This window comes from Heterocephalus glaber, unplaced genomic scaffold (assembly GCF_053883595.1).
Source record: "Heterocephalus glaber isolate CG9 unplaced genomic scaffold, H.glaber_assembly_v1.0 deba00001461, whole genome shotgun sequence".
Classification (NCBI taxonomy): domain Eukaryota; kingdom Metazoa; phylum Chordata; class Mammalia; order Rodentia; family Bathyergidae; genus Heterocephalus; species Heterocephalus glaber.
Genome location: NW_028258308.1, coordinates 46,168,360 through 46,195,168, shown reverse-complemented (window position 1 = coordinate 46,195,168; position 26,809 = coordinate 46,168,360). Strand labels below are relative to the sequence as shown.

Below are 26,809 nucleotides of genomic sequence, written 5' to 3'. Positions count from 1 at the left end.
CTGAGAAATGTCTGTTCATTTCAGATGCTCATTTTTGGATTGGGTCTGTAAATTTGGGAAGTCTGATTTTTAAAAAATCTTTATGTATTCTTGATAATAAACCTTTGTCTGAGGAAGAGCTGGTAAAAAAATTTCCCCACATTGTGGGTTGTCTCTTCACCCTGTTGGTGATTTCTCTTGCTGTGCAGCTTTTTGTAAGAAGAGATCCCATTTGTTGATTCTTTTTGCTAATTCATGCACAACTGAAATCTTTTCCTACACCAACATCTTCAAGTGATCTACCTAACCTCTATTTTAGCTGGCTTAGTGTTTCTGTTTTGATATTTAGATCTTTATTTCTTCAATTTTAGTTTAGTGCATGGTGAGAGATATAGGTCTGTTGGGAGCAATGCTACATAATTCTAGGGAAAAATCATTTGGTTAGCCTAGTTCTCTTGCCTACAGCCCAGCTACAGAATAGCTCCAGTTTGGCCTCCGGTCACAACTGAGACTTCAGTGATCCAGTGATGCTGTGATTCTCCAGGACAAGAAACATCCTGGGAGAACAAACATCTGCTCAGCTCCTCATTGTTCTTGGACTGTTAATATCTTGTTTACCCGAGATGTACTGAACTCTCTGCAAGCCTTCTGTTACACCTTGTTTATCCCAATGTGAACTATTGAACTCTCTACAAGTCATTTGTTACATTTGCTTCTCCCAATGTACTGAACTCTCTGCAAGTCATTTGTTACATTTGTTTCTCCCGATGTACTGAATAAAAGGTGTGGTAAACTGGAGGCTTTTGTCTTTGCTGCCCAGAGCAGCACTGATCAGACCCAAAGCTCAGCTTCTTCTCAGTCTCATTTTTCTACCTTTCTTGTAATTCGCCTTGTGCTGCCATGGCTCGCAGGAGACCAGGACTCACTGCAGAGGTTCTGGTAAGGTCCCCTCGCCCTGTCCCCTACATTGGTCTAGTTCTAATCTTTGGCAAGTTGAAATCATGTTTTTCCAGCACCTTTCATTAAAGAGGCTATCTTTCCTCCAGTGAGGGTGTTTGGCTCCTTTGTCAAAGATGAGGTGGCTGAATGTGTCTGTAGTTGTTTCTACATCTTCTAATAGGTTCTACTGACCCTCAGGTCTGTTTCTATGCCAGTGGCATGGTGTCTTTATGATAGCAGCTTTGTAGTACTGTTTCAAGTTGGGGATTATTGTGGTACTCCCTACCATGTATTTGTTGCCTAGAATTGCTTTTGCTATTCTAGGTCTCTTCTTGTTCCAAATGAATTTTTTGGATTGTTTTCTCAAGGTTAGTGAAGTATACTGCTGGAATTCATTGGGGATTGAATTGAATCTATTGAGCAATTTTGGATTTATTGCCATTTTCACTATATTGGTTCTTACTTATACCTACCCAGGAGCAAGGGATATCTTTCCATTTTCTGTTGTCTTCTTTGATGTCTTTTTTCAGAGTGCTATAGTTTTCAGGGTAGAGTGCTTTGATTCCAAAGTATTTCTTTTTCTTTCTTTTTTTGGGGGGGACGCTATTGTGAAGGGAATTGTTTCTCCAGTTCCTTTTATCAGTGAGTCTGTTTTTTATATACAAGAAAGCTATTGATTTTTGTGTATTGACCTTGTATCCAGCTACTCTACTGAATTTGGTTATTAGGTCTACAAGAATTTTGGTGGAGTTCTTGGGGACTTCTATATCACGTCATCTGTAAATAATGACAATTTCACTTCTTTGTTTCCTATCTTTATTCCTTTTATTTCTTTCTATTATCTCATTGCTGTGGCAAATGCTTCCAAAACTATATTGAACAGGAGTGGTGATAGTGGACATCCTTTTTCTGTTCCTGATTTTAGTGTGAAGGATTTCAGTTTTTGACCATTTAGTATGATACTGGCACTTTACTTTTCATAGATGGCTTTATCAGGTTGAGGAAGAGACCATCTATTCCAATCTTTTGTAGGTGTTTTATCATGAATGCATGTTAGATTTGTTGAATGCTTTTTCTGCATCTATTGAGATGATCATATGGCTTTTGTCCTTGGGCCTGTTAATATAGTGTATCACATTTATTGACTTGCATATGTTGAACCATACCTGAATCCCTGGAATGAATCCCACTTGTTCAGAGTGTATGATCTTCTTGAAGATCTTCAGCATTCTCTTTGCCAGTATCTCATTGAGAATTTTTTCATCTATGTTCATTAGGGAGATTGGCCTATAGTTCTTTTTCAGTTGAGTATTTCTCTGTTTTGGGGATTAAGGTGATGCTTGCTTACAGCCATGAAATCAGGAGTATTGTTTCCCTTTCGATTTCATTGAAGAGTTTAAGCAGTAGTGGCAAAGTTCTCCTCTAAATGTCTTATACAATTCAGGCTTTTCTTCACTGGTAAGTTTTTAATTATACTTTCAATTTCATTGATATATATATGGAGTTGTTTAGAATATGAAGTCTTAATTCAACTTTGGTAATTCATAAATATCTAGGAATCTCTCTATTTCTTCTGTGTTTTCCAACTCTTTGGTGTACAGGTTCCTGATGGAGGTGTTGATGATCCTCTGGATTTCTGCTGGTTCTATTGTAATTTCACCCTTTTCATTCCTAATTCCATGGATTTAGGGTTTTTCTTTCCTTTTTTTCATAAGGGTGGTTAAGGGTTTGTCAATTTTGTTTATTGTTTGGAAGAAACAACTCTTTGCTTCATTGATTTTTGTATGGTTCTCTTAGTGTCCATTGCATTGTTCTCTGCTCAGATCATTATAATTTCCTCTCCTGTATGAGCTTTTGGCTTGTCCTGGTCTTTTTTCTACATGGTTGAGGTTCAGCATTGGTTTACATATTTGAGCTGACTCTGTTTTCCTAATATGAGTATTCACTGCTGTGAATATCCCTCATAAGACTGTTTCATTGTGTCCCATAGATTCTGATATGTTGTATTAGACTTGTTATTTAATTGTAGAAACTGTTTGATTTCTTCTTTAATTTCCTCTGTGATCCATAGGTTATTCAGAAGTGTGTTGTTCAATTTTCATATGTTTTGAAATTTTTGTGATTTCTTTCTCTATTGATCTCTAATTTCATCATACTATGGTCTGATAATATACAGAAGATAACTTCAATTCCTTTGCACTTACTTAAAACTGTTCTAAGAGCAATTATTTGGTCTATTTTTGAGAATGACCTGTGTGCAGCTGCAAATAATATGTATTCTGATTTTGTAGGATGGAACACTCTGTAAACATTTGTTAAGTTCTTTTTTTCAAGATTTTGATTGAATTCTAGTATTTCATTGTGTATTTTCTGTCTAGTTGATCTATCTATTTGTGACAGTGGGTTATTGAGCCCCCTACTACTATTTTATTAGTGCTCATTTGATTTCTCATGTCTGTTAATATTTATTTTATATAGTTGGTTGCACTAGCATTTGGCGTGTATATACTTATGATTGTCATCTCTTCTTATTGGATTGTTCATCATTCTGTTTACAAGGATGTGGTGCACTTCTTTGTCTCTCTTCATCAGTGTTTGAAATCTATTTGATCTGCAGAGAGGATAGCTACTCCTGCTTTTGGGGGGGTTCCTGTCACATGGATTATTGTTTTCCACCCTTGAACTTTCAGTCTATGAATTTCTTTTTGAATTAAGTGTGTTTCTTGTGTGCATCATATTGTTGCAAGTTGCTTATTGATCAATTCTGCCAGTCTATTTATTTTGTTTGGTGAATTGGACCATTAACATTCATGGTTATAACTGATATGTATTTACTTGTCCTTATTATCAACTTTTCATGTTGGATTTGTCCCCTTTGAATTTAATATCTTGTCTTGCCTGATGGATTCATTCTGCTGGTCTTTCAGGATTGTGATCCTCATTGTCATGTACTAGGATATTATTTAAGAATTTTTGGAGTGCTGGTTTTATTTTCATGAAGTTCCTGGGGTGCTCTTTTTCATGAAAGTATCTTATTTCTCCATTAATTTTGAAAGATAGTTTTGCAGGGTGCATCAATTGGGGTTTTAGATTGTTTTCCTTTCGGGCTTAAAATACTTCACTCTCGGCTCTTCTTGACTTGAGGGTTTGTGTTGAGAAGTCTGCTGTGATTCTGATGGGCTCTCCTTTGTAAGTGATTTGTTTATTTTCTCTAATTGGTTGCAGTATTTTTTTCTTCTGCTGGGTTTCTACAATCTTAATTAATATATGCCTAGGTGTAGATTTTTTTTATCATGGCTAATTGGAGTCCTATATGCATCACTTATCTATATGTCAGGTTCTTTTCTCCTGCTTGGGAAGTTTTCTGCCATTACTTCTGTGATCATTTTTTTTACATCATTTGCACACTCTCCTGTTTCTTCATTGACTCTGATCAGTCTTATATTATTGTTATTTTCATCATCTAGCAGCTGCTGGGTTTAATTCTTGTGGTCCCTTACTATTTTAAAGAAATTTTTCTTTTCCTGGTCACTAATAGTAATCATATCTTCTATATCAGAAATTCTGTCCTCACATTGGTTCATTCTGTTGGGTAAACTTTCAATAGAGTTTTTAATCTCCTGGAAATCTGCTTGCATCTGTTTTATGGATTCCAGTTGATTCCTATGCTGGGATTTTTTTCCTTTTCCTCAGATCCTCTATTTTTTTTTATCTGTGTCTGCTCCAGAGTTATTAACCATGTCTTTCACTGTGGACACAATCTCTGTTGCTATCTGAGAAATTATTTCTGATTTTCTTTTTTGCAGATCCTCTTTTGTTGCCAGTTCTGAGAGTCCAGGTGTTTGAGTAAGAGATTGTTCTATCTCGTTGCCCCTTGGATGATTTGGAATTCTGGTTTTGAGTCTTGTTTACATTTCTTCTCATTTCAACAGATGCAACCTCCTGCACCTTTGTTGAGGTGACATTTTGCTCACCCAAGGGGCTTCAATTCTCAGAAACCCACAGAAAGTCATTCTCTCTTCTGCTCACCACTGCACAAATTCCTGGGTTCAGAATAGTGGCCTTCTGGATCCCTGTGCTGTCTTGTTTTCCAGGCAGGGTTCTGGCTGTGGTCTGCACCACACTTAGGATGGTATCTGGGCATGCATATTTCTGGGGCCTGCCCAGCTGCATAGCTGTATTTTGGGAGGGCCTTTAGGTAGGGGCTCTGCACCAGAGTCACTGGGGTCTAAGTGGGCTTCTAGCTGGGGTCTGTGCACACTTACTGATGGTATCAGTGTGGGCCCCAGGTTCTAGCTTGGGTCTGTGCACACTTACTGATGATATCTGTGTGGGCCTCTGGCTGTTGTCTGCAAACCTGTGCAGCTGTTTTCCAATTGGGCCTTTGGCTGGGGCCTGTGGGCCCATGCTGCTGGTGTCTAGGCAGAGCCCTGGCTGGGTTCTTCTCACCCATATTGCTCTGATTGATGTGGGATTCTTGCTGGTTTCTGTGTGCCCTTACTGATAGTATCTCTGCATCATTCTTATTGTCTAACCACTTTGATAAAGAGAAGAAGCCCATTACTATTGATGAAAAATTTTACCTGCTCTGCTAAGAATAACTTGCATGAACCTTTGGACAAACTATACTTCAGATGATCTCATCTGTTCTTACTTAGGCTAGTATCCTACCTAGACAAATTGAAGAAATAATAATAGATACTGTGGCACAGTTCTTAGAGAGAATTAGTGAGCCCTTGTTGTATACAATGCAGGTTGACAGGGAACAAACAATGCTTATTTTGTGTAATGGATTTATAAGGAAGATGTGCATGAAGATATGGTATGTGCACTCTTCCTGGAAATCCACACCAAAGCAGCATAGTTACTTTACTCTTTGAATGATTACATTGCAGGACAACTGAATTTATTATTTTGTGTTGGTATATGCAAGAATGAAGTGGCTGCTGCATTTGGATGATTTTTTCATTTTACTATTTTGTTAAAAGTGGTAACTTCTGAATATTTCTGTGAACTGCTTGATCCAAGAAGAGATCTTACCAAAAGTGTCACCTGAATGTAACAGCACTTCGCCGGATGTGATTAAAATTATCAATATACATTACAGGACATGACCTTAACTTACATCTCTTTTTGCAGTTATGTAAGGAAATGGACCCAGAATGCATATATTTTCTCTTCTACACAAAACTGAGATAGATTTCTAAAAGAAGACAGCTTTCCATATTTACTGACTTACATGAGCTTCTCTAGAGATTTATTTTAGAAATGTGACACAGAATGAGTTACAAAACTCATTTATTCATGTGACATATTTAACTTGTTCATTAAACAAAATCTGTCACTTCATAGGAGACTGGAAATTGTGTTAAACATGGCAGATAAAGTGGTTGAATTCAAAGCCAGTCAGGAATTATGGGAGCCAATAGTAAACTTTGGAGTTAGAGATGTGTTTAAAATATTAGCAAAGATTTTGAAAGAGATTGAGCCAGGGCCTTCTTTCTACCAGCTGGTACTTGATCATTGATCACAGCTTCCAAAAAGACTGTAAGCATTACTTACCAAGCACAAAACACCTCAAATGGAAGGGAGAAGTGGCTCATTTGTCAGTCAGTCAGGTATGTAAACTTTTTCTGTGCTAGAAGAAGAGATAATACTGTGGATCATAAATAATGGTGGCCTTAAAACTAAGTTTGAGACAACTTCAAGTCTTCATAATTAATGAATTGAAGTCAAAATGGAATATCATGAGATTGCCACAAAAGCAGTGAAATGCCTGCTTCCATTTTCACCATATCACTTTTATGAAGCAAGTTTTTCTTCAGTAACAGTAACTAAAGCAAAAAGTCTGTGTACACTGGACATAAGCAATACACCTCAGATGTCACTGTCTCCCATCTCTCACAGATAAGACCATTTAGAGACAGAAAAACAAGCTCAAGGCTCCCACTGATTAGGCATCATAAGAGTTGTATAATTATTTCATAATATTGGACATTGTAATCATAATAAATATAAGGTGCACAAAAACTTTAATGCATTTGAAGCCTCTCCAAACCACCCCCATCCATGGTCCATGAAAAAATTATCTTCTAAGACACAAGTGACTAACTTAAAGAGTTTGAGAAACAATGATATGCTAAATAATCCATCAGAATATTGTAATTAATGTTGAACTTAATTTCTGAAGTATTAGAAAACCAAAAATATAGACAGAGGAAGTTGAAAGGTGTAGAGCAGAGGAGAGCAAAGGAACAGAGGGTTCTTTGTATCCCAGGACTAATCTGAGTCCTACTAACTGCAAGGTGGTGGTGGGAGTAAAAAAACATAAATGCACAGAGCACCACTCCAAGGTGTGCTTGAAAGTGCACAAAAGAGAGAGAATATGTCAAGTGCATTTCACCATGAAAATGGGAATACAGGTAGACATCTGGCCAGAGTAGCTCCATTCCATGTCCTCTGCACACCATAGAGGTTCATAGCACCTGTAACTGTATGAGCTCTCTCACCTAAACCTTGAACAGTCAGCCCCAGTATGCCTTATACCCCTGGACTAGAGGAAACTGAGGCAGTCTTCCCTTTAACATTTCTGAAAGCAGGGCCTTAAATTCACAAAACCACATAGTTTCCCCCCATGTAAATAAATAGCGGTACAGCTGATTAATGAATTGGAAGACAGAAGAGAAGAAGGGATGAAAAAGGGGGAGTTATGGGGAAAGACAAAAAGGGTTAGGGTCATGTCTTTTCACTTTATGAAATGATGATGTGGAAGGAACTAGGCTGCCTTCCTGTGTTCACTCCTGGAAGTCAAGGCCTGACTCGGTGTGTGAACTCAGCAATGGAGAAGCCCAGTGCAAACTATTTGAAGGTAGGACTTCTCTGCTGACTTCCCAAGCAGATGTGCCATGGAGTCAGGATAGAATTGTTTCTCTAGAGAAGCCTGGGAGACACTGGTCTCAGGTGGATGCAAATCTTATCCAGGTAAAATGTTGCATCACGTGCTGAGACAGAAATTGGGATAAGAAGTGCATGGGAATTGAATTCAAAGTCCACAGAGAAGTAGTGAGCATGAGGACACAGATTCTAATTAATACAGCAAAGAAAAGTCCACAGTGAAAATGAAAGTGTTGAGGATTTACCTTTTAATGTTTTATAAGGCATCTTTTATGAAATAGAAATCCAGACCTTAAATGAACTTAAAAATAATAGTTGCTTTACTTATTTATTATACCTCATTGTGTCCAATTTACTCCATAGTTACAACAGTCTGTTTCCACACTGTAGCCAAACTTTTGGAAAAATTTTATCTTTTTTTTTTTTTGGTTTGGGGATCAAACTCAGAACCTTGCAGTTGTGAGCCAGGCAGCAAGACCACTGAGCTATATCCCTGGCAGAAAAGTTTTATCTTAATAAAGACACCAAAATGTTTCTTATCTTGCCCCAAACCAATTTTTGTCAAAACAGATGTATCTTTCATGGTAATAAATCAAGGTGATGCTTGAATAATGCATCTCAGCAAATGTGATAATTTGAAAATTCTGTAGAGCAATCTCTCAGAAGTTTATGAGATACATCTTTTATTCCTTTCCTTAGATGATGAAAGCAAGTGTTAAAAGAAAAACATTAGACAAACTAAACTTTTGAGACTTATCTAATGAAAGGATGATTTATGAGATGCATGCACTCAGAACCAGAAGAGGTTTGGGATCTCTGACTCCCTGTCTGAACCGTGGGGCTTTGTAGCTGGTAGAGAAATCAATGACTGTCCACAATGTGGGATCTGCATAGCACAGGCATGATCTGACAGGTGATTTGCTTCATAGGGCTGCTTGTGATCACCTTTATCTGTGGCACCCTATTGCCTGAAACTTGGCTCCTTTTAAGTTAGATTTTTAATTTGTTTACATACTAAGTTAGATGGCAATGTTCCACTGGGCTAATGAAAGGTGACCTAGGGGGAAATTTAAATTAACTTCACAATTCCCACATTTGTCAACCTCTCAGTTTAGAGAAGTTGTTGAAAATCTTGAGCCTTGGTGTCACTTTCTGTTACTGTCATGATGTACTTATTTGGACTCACTATAGAATTCCCAAGCAGTCCATCAAATCAGTTGAGTAGCTCTTTATGTCCTTGTTGATCTAATCTAAGTGAAACAGTTCCACATGTGATGGGTATCTGCATGCAAATACTTAGGACCCGAATCATGTAGTGCACCAAGGGGACACTTAGAGATGACTCACAGAGTCTAAGGGATTGCAATGGACTCCTGAATATCAGTGTTTGCTCTACACTTTGCAATATAGCCTTGCAATTCATATAAGTCCACATCAAAATGACAGTATATAGCTTCATCTATAGTTCAGGTTGTATCTCCAACTCCTTCCTCCCTCCCTCCCTATATGAATTTTCTGACATTCATTTCACTTCTCTGTGAGCTACACTCCCTCAATACTTTGATGCTATTACTTAGTGGATTATGTGAAAATTTAAAATTAAAATGTATTTTGTATTCATTTATTCCTTTGGGAATTTATTATGTAATTATGTATCTTGGATATATGTCATTTTCCTTTTTGCCAAAAATATATTTTATCATTTAAAAAGATGCAAGTCTACTGGGAACAGAATCCTTCATCATTGTTTATATGAGAAATTCTTTAGTTGTCTCTCAACTTGAATTTTCCTGGATACTGAATTCTAAATTGATGTTTGTTTCTTCTTTCAATGCTTTAACAATTCCACTCAATGCTTTACTTATTTGATTTTTGAGAAGTATGGTATCTTTCTTATCCTAGCTTCTTTATTGGTAAGTTGCTTTTCTTCTATTTGATTTCTCCTAGTAGTTCTCTCTCTCTCTTTGATTTTCTGAAGATGGAAGATAATTTGATTTGGTGTAGATTATTACTGTATTTATAATTTCCATTTTACTATTGTATTTGTTTAGAAAAATTTTGAACATAGTCATAGTTAAATCTTCATATTGGTGGGATATTAGTTCCAGAAACTCTTACATATACCATAACCCATAAGTGGTTGGGTCTCTTATGTAAATAATGCAGTATTTTCATGTGACATGCTCACACCACCCCACACATTGTACATCACCATAGCTCACTTACTGCCTCCAATACAGAAGCAACACTAGGAAGAGGATGGAATAATGAGGTCACTTGTTACCCCCTACAAAAAACTTAAACTTTAACCCAATTTGAGAAGAAGAAAGTATTGTTTTTGAAGATATCAGCACCATTTAAAACAAATCAAGTACTTTGTGTAAGGACAACAAGATGTTTTGAGGTGATCTCAGAAAGCAGCAGGAATGCACCCATCACAGTCTCAAGATTGAAAAATTGTCAGCTATTTGAGAGGATTCATGGGACCCCTCCTTGGGAAGTACTGTCCATAGCATTGGTTCTTCAGGAGTTATTTCCTCTCAACCAGCCATTTAGGCACACAGAGGTGGCTGTAGCCATGGTCCAAGGTTGTCTGACTACTGCCTGCCCTGTTGGAAGACCCTGGCATCATCCACATGATGTTCATTTTACTGGCATGCTGAATGCAAGAGTTTTGGGGTCAGGAAATCTCCCACTCTGATTTCAAAGGAAGGCCTGCAAGGCCAGGCAAGGAGCCCCTGAGACAGCAGTGTGTGAAGCTTTTGGGATGAAGCCAATAGTGAGGAGTGTCTCCAGGAAGAGAGAGATGCCAGAAACTTGGAGCATCTGCTGAGGAAAGCTGCAGGCTGTGAGTGGAGCCAGCCAAAGTGAAGGGCCTTATGTCTGTGACATGCAAAGTCATGGGGTGGGGCCTCCTGAACCAACCGTCTGGACCTTGCATCTATAAAATAAGACAAAAATAAAAATCAAGGGTAGATCTTCACACTCCTCCTATCTATAACTTAAAGGCTGATTCCATCTCTTACCCATTTTGAATAGTGCTGCAGTTAACACAGGTATAAAGGTATCTCTGTGACATTTTGAGAAAATGAGGTAAATGATCTTTACCCTGAAAATTATAAAATATTGATGAAAGAAACTAAACAAATGGATGAAATGATACCCTCTTTTCATGGACTGGGAGAATTAACATTTAAAATGTTCATACTACCCAAAGCAATCTAGAGATTCACTGTAATTTCCACAAAAATACTATTGAAATTCTTTATAGAAAAAGAAACCCTATAATTTTTATACAACCCTAAAAGTTGCCTGTGAATACTCTGAGTAGCCAAAGCAATCAAGCAAAAAATATAAAACTTGAGCCATCACACTACTTGATTTCAAAATATATTATACAGCCATGCTAGCAAAAACATGATGATATTGTCATAAAAACAGACTCACACACCATAATAAAAGAATAGAAGGCACAAAATAAATTCATGAATCTACAGCTAATAAATATTCCAGAAATGTGCCAAGGCACATCTCTTTAATATATTGTTAGGATAAGAGGTTATCCACATGTACAAGAGTGAAATCATTATGCATTCTTCACAATATACAAAAGTCATCCAAGGCCTCAATGTAAGAATCAAGACTATGAAACTAGTATAAGATAACACAGGGTAAAATCTTCCTGCCATCAGTCTGTGCGATTACTTTTCAGAAAGAACCTCAAAAACACAGGCAAGCAAAGAAAAAAGACAAATAGGATTATGTCAGAGTGAATAGTTTTGCACCACAATGAAACCAACCAACAGTTTGAAAAGGCATTCTAAATAATAAGAGGAAATACTTGCCAATTATACACTTAATAATTTATTATTCAAAACATATTATTCAACATATATAAAGAACTCATATCTGTAATAAGAAAACAAGCTAGTTTAAATATACCAACAAATACACAATGAAATGCTCAGGATTGGAAATAATGAGGGAAATGCAAATGCAAACCACAAGGTAATATCATTTCATTCCTATTAGAATTGGTGTCATGAAAAAGACAAAGATAAAAAGAGTGGCAAGGATCCCCAGAAAAGACAATCCTCATGTGCTGTTGTGTGGAATGTCAGTTCATACAGAGATTATGAAAACAGGATGAAGGGTCTTCAAAAAATTAAAAATAGAACCACTCTGTGACCCAACAATCTCAATCCTGGGTATGCATACAAAGAAACAGAAGTCAGTATATTGTCTGCTGTCTCTTGTGGATTGTAGTGCTATTTACAATAATACAACCAGTATATGCAATCAGCCTGGTTTTTAATCAGTGGATATATGCCTAAAGAGAATGTGAGAGGCAGATATAGCTATATAGGTCTATACAGATACACATATACACACCACTGAATACCAGTCAGCTGCAAAATCATGGAATTCTGTTGTCTTCAAAAACATGGGTAAACCTGGAGGATATTAGGTTAAGTGTCAGGCTCAAAATGACAAATACCTACATTTCACTAACATATGGAATCTAAAATAGTTGCTCTCATAGAAGTAGCAATTAGAATTATAGGTATTACAATGGGGTTCATCAGAATGGTTTTGGGGGACATATTTATCAAAGGATACACAGATACAGTTAGATGGAAGCTACAGGTTTAAGTAATTTATGGAACAGCATGGTGACTATAGCTACTGATGATATATTTTATTCTTGGAAAATGCAGAGAGAGTGGATATAATGGTTTTTTCATCATAAAACAACAACTCTGTGAAACAGTACATTGGTTAATTGGCTAGATTTAGCCATTCTACAATGTATATACACTTCAGAACATATTATAAAGGATAAATATACACCATTTAATATGACATTTACTTTAATTTTCTTTTCTTAAAAGTATTTGAATATTTTATTTGTTTCTTATTGTGCTTCAAAGCTGTTGCTTCACTGTATTAAAACAGCCCCAGCCAATGCAGTGTATTACAAAAATAAGAAAGTGTCATTCTTCATCCAACACTTTTTAAGTGACACACTCTGAGTATTTTGACCCAAATCCAGGGAGAAATTTAATCAAGTTACAGTATTTCATAAGGCTTATGATAACAGTGTTATCCTTGAATTACATTAAATTTTATAACTAGTTTTTATCATGGATAGTTTCATGAATTCTGAATATCAGAACCTGCAGCCTAGTCTAACAATCATACAGTTTATATAAAAAAGATGCATATTGTGTTTATCTGCAATCACTAGGGAGTTAAGGGGTATGTCCATCCAGGAGCAGTGATGAGAGTGGTTTCTTTCTTTTCCATTATTATAGTACAGCTAAAAGTTGTTATCTCAAGTCTTCTGTCCACGACCAATTGCAGACATTGCTGGAAGAAGGCTCTACACACTAGTTTATTTTGGGTGCCACTTCACTCCCCAGTCAATTTCACGTATTTCTCATATGCTTCTTCTCTCATGAGCTCATCTAGTTCTGAACGGTCAGTCAATGTCTTCTTGGTCAGCCAGCCATCTTCACAAGATTTGTGGACAAGCCCTGAATTTTCTGCAAGTGCTTCATTAATTTCAGCTACTTCTCCTGACAGAGGAGAACAGAGTTCACTGGCAGCTTTCATGCTTTCCCAAGCACCAAACTCATCTTGTTTTTTCAATTTTGTCCCAACTTCAGGCAGACTACAATAAACATCTCTGAACGCTTCCTGTGCAAAGTTGCTAATTTCTACTGTTCCGATACCAATTTCTGTTGTTATCCATTCATGTTTCTCTGTGAATTTACATGCTTTGAGCACAGCTGTCCTCATGCCACCTGCCTGCAGCCACCAGGGCTCAATCAGGCAGGGTGAAGAGGGCACCGAGGATGCAGACAGGCTGCAGGCTGTAACATATGCCACTGGCCACTCACAGCACCATGTTCGCAGGGATACTGAGGCCAGTTGACTTTTCTTCAATTAAAAAAGATGTTTATTTTAAGCTTAAGGAAATACTTTGTGCTCTTATTCTGAGGGAAATAGTCCAAGAAAAAGAGAGAAAAATATTGATGCAAACAAAATAGAGACAGCAGAGGTGTGAAAAAATTCCTGATAATGTGGACTGTGAGAGAAATCTGCAGTGTAAGGTAAAGGTAAGGTTTGGCCTTTTCTTGCAGCATGTAAAATCCTTCACACTGACAGGAGTTAATCAGGAAGATATGTGGGAATTTAGTGCTCACTCAATAGAAATAGTACAGACAGATATTTTTTTCTGAATATTTCAATATCTTCATTGAAATAGTAACCAGTTCATCATCTGTGTGTATGGTGGAAAGAGAAGCCATTTGAGGAGTTTTAAGATCAGAAAAAGTGTGAAATTCTCATATAGAAAGAATAGAGCTAAGTGGTACTCATGCAGGTTCATGGGCTCCCTGGGGGTAGCACGCTTACACCCACACTTACAGCAAGGTGCATGATCCACTGCTGATTCCCTCCAGTTGCAGCAGCCCATGGTCAGCCACCAAGGAGCCAGGGCATAAATCAATGTGTTTCTGCTCCCCACTGTAGACAGGGAGGGGCAGGTGGACATGAGTTCATCCAGAACTTTATCAGAAAAGGGGAACATGTGTTTTAAGATCTATAAAGAGTGTTTAAAATATAAAGAAAAATAGAAATCACTCATGAAATTAAAGATTTGCAATTCTTAAAAAAACAAGCATAGAAACTCTTTAAAATCAGGTATTATATTAAAAAATAGTAAGTTTCAGGTTAGTTGTTGCTATTCAGCAATGCATTCTGTGTGTAAAAAGTAGCATACTTGTACTTTGTTGACAGGAATATAAAAAATCAGTTAAACATCCAGTGTGCAAACATTTTCATCAACATTTTTATACCTTAGTCCTGAAGGTAAACTCACATATGTGTACCCTGACATACACGTAATGTTACTTGTCTGTAAGAAGAACAAACATTCATCAGCAGCACAGGTAAATATTCCTGATGATAGTTTTGTTGGCCTTATCAGATATGAAAATAATTAGCAAGATCTCTGGATAACAATATATTAAGATAATTATAGAAAATCAATATTTATGGTAAAGTATGCAAATCTTATGTGCAGAAAAACTGTAAATAATGAGCTAGATGCATTTTCAAGTGAACACACATTCGAAATCTCTTCAAGATTCTTGTGTCAGTAGTTTCAATATATGAGAGTCATGTGACATCAATGATGGTGTTTTTCTCTGTTGTGGCTCTAACTTGGCACACTGTTGTTTGTGAAGCTCCATTTTTACAGTTCGTTTAGCCTTGATCATAACATGTTTTATTCAGGGGGATGCTTTATGTGTTCCACAGTCCCAGTCATTCCTTGGTATAATCTGTATTAACTGTCACCATCCTTTGAAATATGGGGCCCGATGGGCATGGTTGTTTAGGCTCTGTTCTATGCATTCCTTCTGCAATACCAGAAGTGTCATCTGAACTTCCTTGGTGATTATGGTAACACTTCTTCTATTGCATCTCCGACACAAGCTCAATATATCTGTCATAACATTTAAAAAACAATATGAAGATTGTCCATTCTCAACATGATGCTATGGCTTTGGTGACATGATTTTGCACCTGTTATCTGTGGGGGTTTTGTGATACCTCTTATGGCTAGATATTTCATGTTCCCAAAGTCTCCAGAGACCTATTAGCAGAATCCTGGGAAATTCTTCTTCCTCTTAGTGGAATTCTTACACAGAAAATCAATCTTTTCCTGTATGTTTTGAAAGACAAAACCAGAAAGAGAAGTTAATTGGGAGAATGTTTTTTAAGAGATGCAGGTAGAGAGTAGAGAAATTTGAAGATAATGTAGCCTTCTCTAAATTAAAAGGTGTCCATACCCATGGAAAAGTGGCCAAATAAATTTTAATCAGTGTGAATCCATTGATATATATCTCAAACATTAGGTAACATGGTTATTTTAAAAAATCAAATCAATATCATAGGATGGCTTAATTTCAAAACAACAAATAATTCTCTTGCTGTTTGTTGTAGAAACACGTACACACATACACACACAGACATCAAACACATACCTACATATATGCACGTGGAAAGGGCAAATTTTTTGTTCATAATTTTACTACAGATATTTCTCACATTCCATACAGAAGCTTTGGACTGCTAAGACAGTCTTCTATTCTACTTACAGGGTGTAGTATGTATTATTGTTCAAAATTTTTATACTCATCCCTATGGAACTCAGGCTATGGGAGAATTATATCCTCTATACTCCATTATTAGTAGAATTGCTCATAAATGTTTGCCTAATATATATGGAAAGGATTAACATCATTTGTATGCCTGTGTACTAACTTTAAGAGCTATTATGTGTTTCACATCTCAATGTTTTCTCTTTATCATGAGCCTAGAAAATGCCCAGGGAATAACTATATTTTTTTGTAGAGTGTGTTCTGAAATGAAGAAGAAACAGCACAGAATCTTGTGGAGCCATGATGTTGTGTGAGGAGAAAATTTAATACAAATATTCTTGAAGGAAAGATTTTAAAATCCTCATAAAGTTATATAAAATAAAATTTGACAGAACACTAAAGGATTTTGCACTTGTCTGAAAGAAAGTTTATACCTAAGATGCAAGGAAATTTTGACATGCACAATTTAATAAGTGTAATACACTACTTAAAAACGGTAAAGGACAAAAATCATACAACCAAATCAATAGATTCAGAACAAAAACATTCTGGGACAATTTAACATCATTTCATGTTATTAACTTTCCACAATTTATGTATAGAAGGAATTAATTTTACTAAAATTAAGGTCACATATGTCAAGGATAAAAGTGACATCATATCAAATCCTAAAATGGTAAAAATTTCCCACCAAGTTCAGGAACAGGAAAAGGATATTCACTTTGTCACTTATGTCAAGTTGTTCTGAAAACCTAGGCTAAGCAATTTGTCACAAAACAGAAATTAAATACATCTACATTATAAAAGACATAGTAAAATCATCTAGCAGATAATATCATTTCATGTACTGAAAATGCCAAGAATTTTAGCAATAAAACAATTAGCTCTAGCCCAGAATTCAGTAAGTTGCAGCTTATAAAATCAATACATAAAAATCAGCTGCCTTTCCACATAGCAATAATGAGCTTTCCAAACATAAATAATCCCACTTATTAGCATCAGAAATAGTATAATACTTAGAAATAACCAAGCAGGTGGAAGTTCTGCTCATTAAAACTACCAAAATTAATTAGACCAAAGGAAGTAGGCTGCCCATCAGGTCCTGCTATTCTCTGCTCCTCTCAACCTAACCCTGTGGCCATATGAAGACCAGGAAGTTGACCCATCTTGAGGCCACCTGCTGAAGGATGGTGGCTGAGGAGGGACAGTTGTCAGGAATGTGGGACCATAATTATGGAGCTGGTGTCCAGGCTGCTGTCCTGGATGCTGAGCTCCTGTGGCTCTCAGGTCTCTCTGAGTGAGGAGCTTCCTGGTGGCCCAGGGTCCTGGGTTCCAATTATCCAGGATGCAGAAAAGCCCAATGTATTAGAAGAACTGTAAATGCTGATGGGGAATTACATGAGGTTCAACAGATAAACAGAATGACTCTGGTAGTATCAGGTTCAAGCCAATGGGGCCTCATTGGTCCTTCAAGACTGCAGATTCTCTCTCTTTCTCTCTCTCTCTCAGCTTTGTAGATTTTTTGTTTGTTTTTTGATTTTTGAGACAGATTCTCACTGTGTATTTCAGGCTGGCCTTGAACTCACTATGGAGCCCAGGATAGTCTTGGACTGTTGGCAATCCTCCTGCCTCAGCCCCCTGAGTGCTGGGATTACATGTGTGGGCCAACATGCCAGTCATCTTTGGACATTCTTACTGGGCTGTGCTTAAGGGTAAAATTCCAGCCATGTTTGTCTTTCAATAAAAGTTCGAAATCTACATTTCCAAAGGAACGCACTCAACAGAAGAGGACATCACCAAGGACACAAATGACACAGAGCTGGTGACAGGTACCATGGAGAAGCACGACTCACAGAAAAGTGCTGATCAGTGCCCTTGAACACAATAGCTGCCTTAAAGCCTCTAACCTCCAAATGTTCATTGTATTTGTTCAAACCCTTTATAAATTGTAAAAGATGTGGACCTCAAAGCATGTTTTAAAGCATTATTTCTAAACAAGTCTGATATAGTAGGAGCTAATTTGTTCAGGGTTTGTAATGTTTACAAAATGAGGCAGAAGATTATTTTCTAATTATATATGAGAGTACTTTTCTGATGCATATTTTGAAACAATTGCTTTTTATGTAAAATAGTTACAGTGTCCAAATATATTCAACTTAAATTATTAAAATACAAAAGTCCCACAAAAAATTAAAGAAGATATAAATAATGTGATGTTTTGACGTGTGTTTATAATGTGGTATGACTTAGACCAACTTAATATATTTGTCATGTCACTTATCTCACATTTTTTAGGATGAGACACATAAATTTTATTCACTTATTTTTAAATGTATAGTGCTTTAGTACTGGATCTAGTTGCCCTCCTATATAATAAGATCTCAAATTTAGTATTTCTATCAGAACATTTTACCGCAGTCAACAATCTACCCTTTATATGTATAGAATCACAATTTGTCATTCAAAAGTAATAATAAATTTTTAAAGATATAAACAAATGCAAAGGTATCCCTTTTTCAAGAAAAGAGCCACTATTGTTAAAACATACACAGGACTCAAAGTGGTCTATGTTGTGCCCAGATTGTGAAGTCCCAGAGACCACCAGGAGGCCGTTTCCGATGTAAGCACACAAGGGTCGTTTATTCAAGCTTAAGCAGGGACTCTCAACTGTCACCGACACAGCGGATCGAGATTGAGAGCCCTGAGTCCCTAACTAGCAGGGTTTTTATTGAGAATACAACAAGCTTTGGTTATTAGTAGCCAGGTGATTGGTTAATACTCAATACATATGAAGTGTAGGGTTTTGGTTGGCTAGGCTTTGGGGGTCGAAGGGGATTACGTATTGGTTTTTGTGAGGGAGAAAAGGGGCAAAGATTAACGGCCGGTTGTTACATACTGATCGTTAGCAGACCCACTAATGGCCGCATCTATCTTGTGTGGACAGTCAGCTCATTAACTGCTTATCCTACAGATAGTGTGCCTGGAACGCTCTCTCCCCGGGTACACAGGTGGTTGGGTAATAAACTCAGGAATTTCAAGTGGTGAATTCCTAGTTTAAGCACAAATTTGAGAGAACAAAGGAGACGGCTCCAAAATGGAGTCATTTTGGTCCCACAGTCTACAGATTCAGGGCAATTTCGATCAATTCCTGACCTCTGTTCTGCTCACTCATTCCTTGAGCTTGGCTGTTTTTCAGAGTTCACACATGGGCAGAGTCCTGTGGTTTTTGCTTTTCTATATCTTGCTATCTCACCTAAAATTTTGATTTCTAGCTTCATCCATGTTGACACAAATGGTAGGGTTTGTCCCTTTCTTACAGCTGAATTTTACTGAACTGCAGATGTGTGCCTCCTTTCCTTTACTCAGTGAGCCCCTAATGGAGTCTTGGGTGACTCCCTATTTTGGCTATTGTGACTGGTGCTCAGTAAACACAGGGCAGGTGTCTCCTCATACACCCACTGAATTGCCTTTGAGTAAATATCCAGCATGGAATTTTTGATTCACATGGTAATTCTATTTTTATTTTCTTGAGCAAGTCCTGTAGTGATATCCACAGTGCTTGTCCAAATTTACATTCTCACCAACACTCTTTAAGACTTTCCCTTTCTCCATATCCTCACCAGCATCCGTCATGTGTCTTTCTAGTCAGATTATTGTAATCAGAGTGAGTTTGAGACTCATTTTGGTTTTGATTTTCATTTCTTTGTTTGATAACGTTATTGAGCATTTTTCACATAGAAGTTGGCCATTTGTGCATTTTATTTTAAAAATTATCTATTCAGATGATTTACTCATTTTAATTGGTTTATTTTATTTTGTTGGGATATTTTAGTTCCTTGTATAGTCTATATATTAATACTTTGTGCAGTAAGCGGTTTACAAATCTATTCTCCCTTCCATTGTGTCTTTACCATTCATTTCATCCTCTGCTGTACAGGCGCTCTGAAGTTCGATATACACCAGCTGTCTATTTCCACTTGCCGCCTGTGTCTCAACGTTCTCCTCTAGAAACAACCTGATCAGACCCAAGGCAATTTCTACTTTTCCTCTGATTGGGGGACAATGCAAACTCCTAGCACTAGGTGGCGAGCTAAGCCCACGTTTGCCAAGGATCTTCTGCAAATGGCCAGCTCTGCTGTCTCCTGTGAGCTCTTTGGCATCTGAGAAGTGGGGAGCCCTGGAGCACCCCTTGCAGGTGGTGCCACTCAGAGCCAGGGCACAGAGTCAGAGCTACCTGCAGACCGTGGCCGCTTCCAGGCCAGGCTGCCCACAGGAACCCACTTTCTCCGGGTCAAAGGTCATGACATGGGAGCAGGGGTCACCATCCCGGCCACAGAGGCCCAGAGAGCAGGAGCTCAGCCTGCCCACGTGGACCTGGATAGCAGCTTTGTGGGCACCCAAAGCAGAGAAGGGATTCTCGACATGCCTCCATGAGAGGCAGGAAGGGATATGTTAGGAGGAATGGAAAGAGTGCTCAGAGACCACAGAGTGAGGCACCTTGGAAGCCTGTGCAGTGGGTGAGTTCACAGGGCCCAGTGACCCCTAGTCCTTCTGCGCCTCAGCTCAGAGCCACAGCCCGCCAGCAATGCTGTTTCCCGGAGTGAGGGACACAATTCATGGCCAGGCCTCTGGGCCTTTAAGACCTTAAGGAAGAGACTTTTGAGTGTGTTTCCTGGAAGGACAAAAGGCTTGAGTAGTTTCAGCTTGTCTTAAAAGTACACTTTTTAAAAATCCTGATATCTGAAGGACCCTAGTTAGCAAGACAGACTCCATATTGCTGTTTGACCCACCTGCCTGCCCTTTAGATGAACTCAGAAGGAGGAAGCTTAAAAACCTCCTCCCCTTAGAAAGTCTCTTTAGAAATAACAATTAACTATTGTTTTACAAATGTTCTAACAGCAGGATGTTCCACTTCTGTACCTTTTGCTTGCTATACTAGTTCTATCCCATAAGGGGGCCTAGGAACTGTTGGCCTCAAAGGTGTATAAAACATGTTTGTCAACCCCCAGTCAAGGCTCAATTCTGATGCTTGGCTCAGGTTCTGGTGGGAATAAACTCTTGTGTGGATTTAATATCAGTCTCTGGTTGGTTCTCTCTCACTGGGTACAACATTCTTGGAGGCCCCAGCGAGATAGCCAGCTGCTCTAAAGCTTATTATCTTGGAGCCTTTGTTTCTTTTTAGGAGAGACCAGGATCAGACATCAGCAGTGTTTGGCACCTCTGAACACTGGTCTGTGGAAGGAGAGGCCACCCTGATGGTATTCCGGGGCTCTGGGTAGGCCGGCCTCAGTCAGGCTCTATTGCTGATCAACCAACCCACAGGAGTTTATCAGGAAAGCCTCTTGAGGTAAGAATCAAATGATTCTTAGTGCACTGTGGGTAGGTAAGTGGAAGCCAGATGCAGCACAGGTTCCCTTACCTAGGGTCTCTTTGTGATGGCAAGCAGACTCAACTGGGTCAGAGTCCTCAGAAGAGTGACTCCCTGAGTGGGGTCCAAATCCATTTGGCCCCAAAGGTTTTACTTGGACAAAGTTTGTCTTTGTCTGTTTATTGTTGTCTGTCTGCTTGCTCTGTGTGCCGTTTGCTTTTTCACAGGCTAAAATTATGGGTTCCTCACAGTCCACAGAAGGAACTTCACTTGATTGTGTTTTGAATAACTACAAAAAAATTTATTCCACAGACAGAGAAGATAAATATGGCATGAAATTTTCCAAAGGCAAATTGCAAACTCTGTGTCAATCAGAATGGTCAAGTTTTGGAGTATGATGGCCCCCAGTGGGAATTTATTCTGTGCACATTCCTTGCAAGGTTTGAAATGTGGTCACGGGAGTTGGGGTCCCACAGGCCTCAATCGACCTTTGCCACTCAATCAGAACAGGACTATGGTCCATCAGCCCTGTCTTCCTCTTCCCTTTTTCCCTTAAAACAGACAGAGCCTGGGGAAGAATTGATTTATGTCCCTTTTACAACTAGTGATCTTTACAATTAGAAACATCAAAATCCCCCCTTCTCTAAAAATCCTCAGGCATTAATCTCTTCTTGAGTCTGTTTTTCATACCCATCAGCCAACCTGGGATGATTGCCAGCAGCTTTTACAGATCCTGTTCACCACTGAGGAATGGGATGCATTTATCAACAGACAGTCAAAGAGGCCCTGGGGCCAAACCCATACAACACTCCCAGAACTCCAGGGCATTTGGCCAAGGATGAAACAATAGTTCCATTGGGAAACCCCGAATGGGACCCCAGTGATGATGATGGTAAGAGGAGGCTGGGAACCTACCACCAGCACTTATTAGGGGTCTCCAGGCAGCAGCCAGAAAGCCCACTAATTTGAGTAAGGTAAGTGAGGTTCACCAGGGAAAAATGGAATCTCCGGCTGCATTTTTGGAGACTCTTGGAAGCCTATAGAGTTTTCACTCCTTTTGACCCAGAGGTCCTGAAAATGCAGCAGCTTTAAATCTGGCCTTTGTTTCCCAGTTGGCCCCAGACATTTAAAAAAATTACAGAAATTAGAGGGATATGAGGGAAACAATAAGGCTGAACTCCTGAGCATAGCCCAGAAAGTTTATGATAACTGTGATGCCCCCCAAGGAAGTCCTAGCCAAGAAACTGGGGAAAGTCACTATTGCTGCATTCCAGACACAAGAGACAGTCCCTCTGCACAGAAAAAGAGAAAGTTGCCTTTTTGGCTTTAAAAAAAGTCTTAGTGTCAGCACCAGCCCTGGCCCTACCTGATGTCACCAAGCCCTTTTCGTTGTCTGTGGCTGAATGAGGGGGCATAGCCAAAGGAGTGCTAGCTCAGGCATTAGGGCCTTGAAACAGATCTGTGGCCTACCTGTCTAAAAGACTTGATCCTGTGGCAAGTGGATGGCCTGCCTGTTTGAGGACAGTTGCAGCCACTACCCTCCTGGCCCAGGAGGCAGATAAGCTCAGCATGGGACAAAACCTGGTCATCACCAAACCCCTTGCAGTGGAGACATTGCTGAGAGGAGGCCCAGAACAATCCCTCTCCAATGCTCACCTGACTCAGTACCAGGCCCTGTTGCTGGATGCTCCATGCATCAAATTTTCCTGAGAAATGACCCTCAATCTGGCCAATTTACTCTCGGACTCTGACTGATATGCATGCCCCTCCATGACTGGACACTCTGACAACCTCCACTACCAACAGCCCAGATCTGACTGATGTTGCCCTGCAAAGCCCAAATGAGGCCTTCTTCACCGATGGAAACAGCTTCATGGAAGACTGAGTCAGGTGTGCAGGGGAGGCTGTAGTCAGTCCAAAAAAACAGGTACACTGCACACTGGCATTAAGCCAAAAGACTTCAACACAGAGGGCTGAACTAATATCCTTAACTCAAGCCCTGTTAGGTCGAGACAAGGCTGTAAACATCTACACTGACAGCCAGTATGCATTCACCACTGCCCATGTTCATGGTGACATCTACAGACAGAGAGGGCTATTGACATCAGAAGGAAAAACCATCAAAAAAGAAATTTTGGCCTTATTGGAGACAATTTAGGAACCCAGGGCATTGGCCATTATTCATTGTAAAGGCCACCAAAAAGGAGACAGCTTAGAGGCCCGTGGTAACTAAGAGGCCAATGATGCAGCCTGAAGGGTAGCCAAAGAACCAGTGGGGCCAATAGACATTCTGCCTGTCCGGCCCTTTGGCTACCTGCCAGAAAAGCCCACATATATCTAGAAGAGGAAGACAAAAATCAAATGTGAGGGGGTACAAAATTGGACTCAGGCTAGTTGGAAAAGGACAAATGAACAAATTTGTCTCCCCTGAGCCCTGGGGTGACTTGTTCATCAGTTACACCACTTAACTCACCTGGGAGAATCAAAGTTAAAAAGGCTAATGAGCTCTAAGTTTTCAATCCCAGGACTGACCTCTATGGTCCAGGACATCAGTTCCAGGTGTCAGGTGTGTACACAGGTAAACTCCAAGGCAAGACCAAGGAGCAAAGGTAATCATCTACAGGGAAGAAAGCCAGGGAAACATTGGGAACTTGATTTCACTGAAATAAAATCCAACAGTAGTTTCAAATATTTACTGGTATTGGTTGACACCTACTCATGTTGGGTAAAAGCTTTCCCACTTGTGGAAAATCAGCCAGCATAGTAACTAAGGTTTTGTTCCAGGAGATAGTTCCCTGAGATTTGGCATCCCTCATTACCTGGGGTCCAACAATGGACCTGCCTTCATGGCACAGATATCTAAGTTGTTGACAAAGGCACTACATATCAATTGGAAGTTACACTGTGCCTATCATCCACAAAGTTCAGGGCAAGTGGAAAGGATAGATAGGACCCTGAAAGAAACCCTGACTAAATATGCTCTAGAAACTGGTGGTAGGTGGCCTGATCTGCTTCCTCTAGCCTTGTTAAGAGTTAGATGTACTCCATATGTGACAAGTTTACCCCTTTTGAATTCCTGTATGGGAGGCCACCACCACTCCTCCCTAAGTTAAACCTTAAACAGATAACAGAGAGTTCTTGTGTCTCTTTACTTCAGTCTCTTCAAGCCTTACAGATTCTTCAGAGTGAGATCCAGGCTACAAAACAACAGGCTTGAGGAAAAAGAACCTTTGTGACATTCCAGCCCGATGGTTTCAAGCCAGGAGACCTGGTCCTGATATGCTTGGTTTGCTTGCACCAAGGACTTGACTAAATACATTCCCAAATCAGTCTTGGCTACCCAATCTGCCACTTTATTTTGGATCACCTTGTATGTTGTTCCATACGTCTTGTATTATAATAAAAAAGGGGGCTGTGAACATCTGGGATTAACCACTGAACGCTAAAGGAATAAACGGGCTGCCTTTGTTTTAATGCCCATTCTGGTGGGATTAGAAATAGCTGGGTCAGTGGCTATTGGAACTTCCTCCCTGATCCTCCAGGACACAAATTTTAAAAGCTCTAAGCCACCAAGTAGCCAGAGATTTGGGTCACCTGAAAGACTCACTCTCCAGATTAAAAATCCAGGTTGGTTCCCTAGCTAAAATGGTCCTGCAAAATCAAAGGGGACTTGACCTCCTGTTCATAAAACGAGGGTTATGTGTAGCTCTAAAAAAATACAAAAACCTGTTACTTCTATGCTAATCAGTCTGGTGTCATTAGAGATACCTTAGCTATGGTCAGGGAAAATTTAAAGACTAAATATGCTCAACAAAAGGATCAAAATTGGTTTCAAAATCTATTTGACTTGTCCCCATGGTTAACTACCCTACTTTCTGCTGTAGCAGGCCCCTTAGTTATCTTCTGTTTTTGTTCATGAGACCTTACATTATAACTGCTCTGACTAATTATGTTAGACATAGGGTTGATACAGTTAAACTGATGGTGTTGAGACAAATTACGAGGTTTTAGAAGATGTTTTAGAGGAAAAATATGAAGAATAAATACAGAAATCAAAGATTTCATTAAGTCACAAGAACCAGTGGGGAATGAAGGACCCTAGTTATCAAGACAGACTATATATTACTGCTTGACCCACCTGCCTGCCCTTTAGATGAACTCAGAAGGAGGAAGCTTAAAAACCTCCTCCCATTAGAAAGTCTTTTTAGAAATAACAATTAATCAACTATTGTTTTACAAATATTCTAACAGCAGGACATTCCACTTCTGTACATTTTGCTTGCTTTACTAGTTCTATCTCATAGGGGGCCCTAGGAACTGTTGGCCTCAAAAGTGTATAAAACATGTTTGTGAACCCCCAGTTGAGGCTCAAGTCTGATGCTTGGCTTGGGTCCCACCTGGTAATAAACTCCTGTGTGGATTTAATATCTGTGTCTGGTTGGTTCTCTCTCACTGGGTACAACAATATCCTTGTCTCCTTCCTGACTATTTAAAAAAAATTTCTGACCTACCTCACCAGTGACTGCACAGCTGCTGTGTTAAACTGGGAGGCTCCAGGTGGAAAGTTTGCCTCTGGAGAGTTGTAATTGACTTCTGCATGGGAAGCCTGAATGCCACTGTTTTTGTTCTTGTTATTTTGGGGCAGGAGGTTCATTTAAGCTATAGGTTTTAGAATAAAACAATGACTAGCTGTGTTAATGAGGGGTTAACTGAAAATAGCTGAAAATGGATAAAGTGGTAGGATCATTCATTTAGTAAAACTAAGGGCATTCACTCTTCCTCCTCTGTGCTTTGGAACATGTTGGGCCTGGCAGCTAATCTTCTGCATGGAGGGAAGTTTCTGGGACCTGCTGAGATGCCGGCAACCATGGTGCTTTTTATACTCTTGTCCTAAGTGCAAATAAACATGGTGCAGTTCTTCTGGCATCTGATGATGCCTGCACAGGGCCTTGTATTTAACCAGAGAGACACTGGAGTGAGGACCTGAGATGAGGGCTCAGGCCTCTCTGAGTGATCACCAACATGTCCTACCCCAAGAACTCCTGGAAATGAGTGTTCCCCTTCTCTAAATAAATGCCAATAGAACTGTGTTACAGTATCTTGCTTTCTGTTCCTTCTAAACTTCAGTGTTAAAGCAGCAGGAGTGAGCAATTAGAGATTTCCAGTAGGCTTCAGGGTTCTCTCCTGGTCTCAGTGAGAAGTGATTCTCTTCTAGAGCATGACCATGCAGTACACCATAGCCATCCTTACAACTTGATCATTGCTTTCCTGGTTGGACCCTCTTTCAGTAGAGAAAGAGGAAGGCATGGGATCCAAATGAGAAGGAACCCACAGGTAAAGGGATAATGGTGAAGGAGCAAGGGAGGAACCTTGCAGCCAAGCCCAAGGAGAGGCAAGCAGGAGGACAGAGGTGGCAGGGGGGAGGACAGTGAAGAGGAAACCAAGAGAATTCTTGAAG

General features: G+C 39.3%; 1 long non-coding RNA gene and 1 pseudogene across 1 annotated transcript; one reads left to right on the top strand and one right to left on the bottom strand.

The window, feature by feature from the left end:
* The first annotated feature begins 396 nt into the window (after positions 1–396).
* On the top strand, positions 397–25,776 carry LOC147826825 (uncharacterized). Its single transcript, XR_015438742.1, has 2 exons — positions 397–918; positions 17,553–25,776. It is a non-coding gene; the product is annotated as an uncharacterized LOC147826825 (long non-coding RNA).
* LOC147826826 (glycine cleavage system H protein, mitochondrial pseudogene) lies at positions 13,225–14,256 on the bottom strand (annotated as a pseudogene).
* Positions 25,777–26,809: the final 1,033 nt, after the last annotated feature.